Genomic DNA, 6,409 nt, shown 5'->3' on the forward strand with positions numbered 1-6,409 from the left:
CATTTTTTTATAGGAAGTCAATTTCCTCTTTTTTTTTTTATAAATTAAACAGAAAAAAAGTTAAAAAAGGACACTATCACTCAAAAAAATGATATGTTGGCTTTACTTAACTTTTTTATGTAAACAGGTTCCACCGGTTCCACATAACTATGTTTCGTTAAACAAACATAATATGTTCATGTAACTTCAACATCATGGAATTTGGTCATTTTAAGCGACCCAATTAAACTCTGAGCTAATGAGTTAATTAAGTGAATAACTGAGTGATGATTGAGCATTATTGAAGACACCTGATGTTAACAAGCAGAATCTCTGAAGGAGAAAACCGGAATGTTTAAGTCACCATTATGGAGATAAGTATTTGTTTTAGTTGGGCTCTTGACCATTGACTCATTAAATTTAGATTTTGTTTGTTTGCTGTACATGAGTTATAACAGCCAGATGAAGAATGAACTAAGGAGATCTGATGGTGTTGATTGTGATTTAATATAATCATTATTTCACAATCATTTCACCTCAATCACTGAACTTATATTGAACCCAATTTCTGAGTTAAGTTTACCTTACTGTCATTGTAGAGCATACTATTTTTAGGCTTTTCAATGAAATTCAAATGATCAAATCAAGAAATAAAAAATAAACTTCTTAAAAAACATGTTGAGTAGGCACACACAGACATCAAGAATCAGCATATGAATCTCAACAATGGTGACAAACAGATCACAAGATCATTATTTATTCATGCAGCAATGCATGATGGGAGCCATGAATGAGTTTTGATTGGTGGCACCCAGAATGCACTGCAACATGCTTTATAATTGTCACCATTGTTGAGATTCATAGGCTGATTCTTGATGTCTGTGTGTGCCTACTCAAAATATTTTTTAGGAAGTTTATTTTTTATTTATTGATTTGATCATTTGAATTTCATTGAAAAGTCTAAAAATAGTATGCTCTACAATGACAATGCTGCTTATATTCGAAAGGTTAACTTAACTCAGAAATTAGGTTTAATATAAGTTCAGTGACTCAGGTCAAATGATTGTGAAATAATGATTATGTTAAAACACAACCAACACCATCAGATGACCTTTGTTTATTGTTCATCCCGCTGTTATAACTCATGTACAGCAACCAAACAAAATCTTAAGTTAATGGTCAAGAGCCCAACTAAAACACACACTTATCTCCATAATGGTGACTTAAACATTCAGGTTTTCTCCTTCAGAGATTCTGCTTGTTAACATCAGGTGTCTTCAATAATGCTCAATCATCACTCAGTTATTCACTTAATTAACTCTTTAGCTCAGAGTTTAATTGGGTGCTTAAAATGACCAAATTCCATGATGTTGAAGTTACATGAACATATTATGTTTGTTTAACGAAACATAGTTATGTGGAACCGGTGGAACCTGTTTACATAAAAAAGTTAAGTAAAGCCAACATATCATTTTTTTTTAGTGTAATATAAGTCATATCAGTAGCCTATAAAAGCAGCTTTAATTTACATGGAGCACTTCATGGGGGCCACCATGTTGGGATCCCATGACCGACCAAGTACTAACCAATTGATCTCAGTAACCACCCTGGTATCGAAATCAGTTCATCATGGATCACCGCAATTAGACCATCGGTGACCCGAAAACACTTGCTTTTGCGATGCAGCATCCACACCAACACCACTAGTTGTCAGTGTAGGTAAAAAATGATTATAATCCAGTGTGACAAACAAATTACTACACTTTTACTATGCATTAATCTAAATTTCTATTTGCACGTTATCAGTTGCTTACCACTGAGAGGCATTGCTTTGTTTCAAAGCAGCTTTTACATGTTTGACACAAAAACACCAGGAAATGTTTCAAAATTCCAAGTGCCACACAGGAATGATTCACTTTGCTGTCTGCCATATCTGTAATATGTTGCTCAGTCAGTGGCCAGCTGTTGTTTTATGCTCCAGCTTGGTTGTAAATCATCACAAGATTTAGAGAGACACTTTGAAATCTGCTGCAGTGATTTACATGTATGATAGACCCAACAGGTTGAGGTACATTATCTGAGCTCTCAAATGGGGGATACTGCTGTCCATTAGAGGCACTACACGACCCACACACACATAATCTGTAGCCAAAGGGTTAGAAACAGATGCATCCAAAATCTTCAAGTGCCCCGTGCGGTTAAAGTCCATATTAGTGTCTTGCTCCCTGTGGGGCCTTTTTGTGCTTGAGTATGTGTGTGTGTGTGTGTGTGTGTGTGTGGGTGGGTGTGTGTATCAGTGAGAAGGATGTGATTTACACATGCAGGGGTCAGAAGAGAAAATGCCTGGTGTTCGGTATGGCACCTGGCCCGTCATATCTGGTCACATCAGTTTCTTCTTTCTCCCTTTGCTACTGAGACATTTATGAAACAAGTTCGTCATCACTGCAACCTCTAAATCCTGTCTGAATACATCTGAGCATAAAATATCCCACATCTAACCATCTGTACCTCTATTCGGTGAATAATACAGAATTTATTGTTAAGGAACTATAGTGCACCCCAATGCAGACTTTATGCATTTATATTTGCTAATAATTTAGCGAGGCATCACTTTGCACGTTAATAATTCAAATGTAGGGATTCTCAACCGATAAGCTTTAAATCATAAACAACATTAAATCACAATATTATTTGCTATCTGGTTCACTGCCCATATACAGTGCCACTCTCTCTCTGGTGTGTGTCTATGGGCTGCAGTTATGCCATTTCCTGCCTTCATGTTACTTGTGTCAAATTCACTCACCAGATTTCATTACTGTTGACATTTCAAATAGAAACCATTGGCAATGCTCTTTGTCTGGCATGGCTTGTCCAGCATCAGGTCTCTGTTATGCGAGGTGTTGGGGAAAACTGGTTTAGGGTCACCCTCTGCTGCCATGGATTAAACACACAGCTGCAAGATGACTGACAGACTGACACCACTGCCAGCATGCACCTTCCAACCTTTGTATATATATATGAATATGTGTTAACTAAATAGAGATGCCCATTACAATATTCTCTGTGCACAGCCAAAACATTGAGGACACATGGCTGTTTTCTTTATATCTCATGGGTTGACTTTTCAAAGTTTGTTACTCTATGTATTGTAGATTTTATTGTTTAACATTGTCCCTGACCCAGACTTTCAATCTTAAAATAGAAAAGTTTAAAAACGAATCTAAACAAATGGATAAATAATCATACATCCATTTCAATATGCATTGTTAACTATATACTAACTAACTAACTAACTAACTAACTAACTATTTTCAAAAGCCTCAGTGCCCATAGAAAACACCTATATGTGTTTTCAAATATGAATTTGAGAGTATTTATATTAGGTGGTATACATTTTCATCAGTTGACTGAGCACCATATAGAGGAAATGTAAAACAGGCTTTTTAATTTAGCTTCCAAATGTCTTGGAAATGTCAGCAGATGGTCAGGAGCCACATGAAATCATTCTAACCCGTGGAAGGCAATTAATCATTTCAGGCCTGTATGCCCTCATAACTGTGATGAAAAAAAATGTTTACAAATTGATGCAAGACAATGTAGACATTCACACAAATCGACACAAAACACTGACAATATGCATTATTGTGATATTTCAATATACAGTATCTGACATTAAAAACCAATAGAAATGGTCTCCTCCATAAAAAAAAAAAAATGTCAAAAATGAATTAGTGGGAAGATATATGGAATTTTGAAGTCTCTGCACAGGGTGAGAGCATGTGATAGATGAGTAACAGTACAGATGGGGAATTTGAAAACTGCTCATCTGCTGCTCTTTCCTCAAAAGACTCAAATCCTTTTGAATTTATGAACAGACAAAACATAGATTATTGTTAAAGAGGCTTTTAAACTCTCTGGTGGACTCAGAAAAAGACATGCAAATTGGAAAATACATAAATACAAAATTCTGTCCCTGAACATATATTTTTCTAACTGGTGTTTACGGAATAAAAAACACGGTGTTACATTAAGTTGAACTCTTAAAGGGATAGTTCACCAAAAAATCTAAATTCTGTCATCATTTACTCACCCTCAAGTTGTTCCAAACCTGTATGAATTTCTTTCTTCTGCTGAACACAAAAGAATATATTTCGAAGAATGTGGGTAATCAAACAGTTGATGGACCCCATTGACTTCCATAGTACTTTTTTCCCATACTATAATCAATGGGGTCCATCAACTGATGGTTATAACTTGAGGTTGAGTAAATGATGACAGAATTTTCATTTTTGGGTTAACTATCCATATAACATGATTGTCTGAAACAAGAAAGACTGGTTTGGATCTTTAAAAAAATGTAATTCAAGTTTGTAGTCAATCGCATGAAAAGTTCACTGAGGAGTGGAGAAAATGAATGACCTTTTGATTAATATGACGCTGGTGTGAGGAGCTGATGAAATGCCAGTGACTAGCAGAGAGACAGTCAGCATTTGATCTGTAAGAAGGTCAAGTGAAAAGCAAAACAGCTAAGGAGCATGAAATCATCCGTCCATGTGATTTTTATCAGTTTCCAGCCTTCTTCTGTAGCAGGTCTGGATGGTGGAGTGGGGTGGAGCGGCGTAGATCAGCGTGTGTTTTATTGCCTTTTACGCACCCTGTAAATCATTGACATTTTGTTTTCACTTGTTAGCCTTCTCTAGAAATTCGATTACTAGGGCTGGCACTGAACCAGCTCAGGGATATTTGACAATCAGGGATGTTATGAAACATGTCTTGTTAACGTGTGCACGAGAGACTGAAACCACCAGACAAACACAATGCCTTGTTTAGGCTTATAACTTTGGTTTGCAACACAAACAAGCCTAATTTCACTGCAAAATATCATTATTTTTATATATTTATGTAAATTGCTTTCCATGTAAATTTTATGTTGTTTTTTTTAGTGCAAAAATAAGAAAAAAAATACTGATTACAAATTGATTTTTTTGCATTGTTGCAATAAAATAAACATAGTGTAAGTTCAATTAATTCAAAAATTAATTCAATTTCAGTTAAGATAGCAGGTGGCTATTGATTTTGTTTTAGACCAATGTCCTTTACAATGTTGTGCTCTTTCATGTACATTCTTGTTTAAAATGTGATTTACCTAAGGGTCAAATTCATGCACGTTTTAAAAAGAATGAATCTTCACTGAACTTTTAAACAACCCCATGAACACTGTCTTTTAGGAAAAAGCAATATGTTATGTCTGAGTGATCACACACTAAGAAAATGCTGGGGATCACAACTGGGAGGGTGATTCTCCATATCCTGAAGTTCATTTTCACATGCTGGGGGTACACAATGATGGACAACCATGAATAAAACTACCAACAAACTACTTTTCATTCACAGCATCAGCCACTTTTTCAGTGTATTTGTTTCAATAGTCTACCTTTTCCACTTTTTAGGCAGAAATAGTATATATGAATCTTGGGATTGGGAATCCCCAGCAGTAAGGGGGAAAAAAATGGACAGTGACCAATTTGCTCGCTGCTTCCTTTTGGACATCCTTCGGAAAACAGCAGACAGCTACGCTGTGCTACTCAGCTACTTGTGAAACATCAACTAAGTTGTTTTGCCAAGTATCCATGGATAAATAATAACTGGCATACTCTTCGGAGTGTTACGTTAAACCTCTGACAAGTGAATGAACGAAAGCCAAGAGAAATGGAAAACGTCTTTCCTAAGAAAGCACTTCATCATGACTATGGTAGCAGGCTACTGCCTTTTTCCCTTTATTCCAGGAGCAGATGCACTAACGTTGATAGTACTTTTGGCAAGACATTGTCACATCCTGAAGAACTGGATATGGAAATGCTTTTTATGCTTTTATTACACGTGTACCTAATTGGCAAACTTCTTAAAACTTCTCAAATAGTTTTCACAATATTAATGATAAGTGAGAGAAAGTATATCTGCATCAGCTATCAATGGCAATATTATCCATCTGTTATACGAGATGGAAAAATGTATATTTTAATGTTTCTGAAACAGAAACGCAACATCTACTGAAGTCCCATACAGTACAGTGCACTGCACTGCTAAGTTGTCAAAATATGAACAGGAAGTTCCTAAAGAGCAGGTGTTGATGCATGATAAGTGATAAGGCATTTTTTTAGGTTTAAACATCACCATACACTCAGGATATGCTTAGTTTGGAGTGATTCTAACAGCCAAATTGTAAGTAAAAAAATGATGTTCTGCATGTTTCATCCAGGTACCAAAAATAAAGGTGGGAGAAGAGCCAGATGAGGCCTACATCCCCACTCCAGTGCTGATGACCTCTAACCTTGTCTGAAAAGACTGGTGTGGGAAAAGCAGCACGCACTTGAACACAGCACATGCCCAGATTCCAAACAGGTGGCAGTCTCTCTGCTTAGCAACATTT

This window comes from Rhinichthys klamathensis, unplaced genomic scaffold (assembly GCF_029890125.1).
Source record: "Rhinichthys klamathensis goyatoka isolate OS25496 unplaced genomic scaffold, OSU_Roscu_1.1 h1tg000247l_1, whole genome shotgun sequence".
NCBI lineage: Eukaryota > Metazoa > Chordata > Actinopteri > Cypriniformes > Leuciscidae > Rhinichthys > Rhinichthys klamathensis.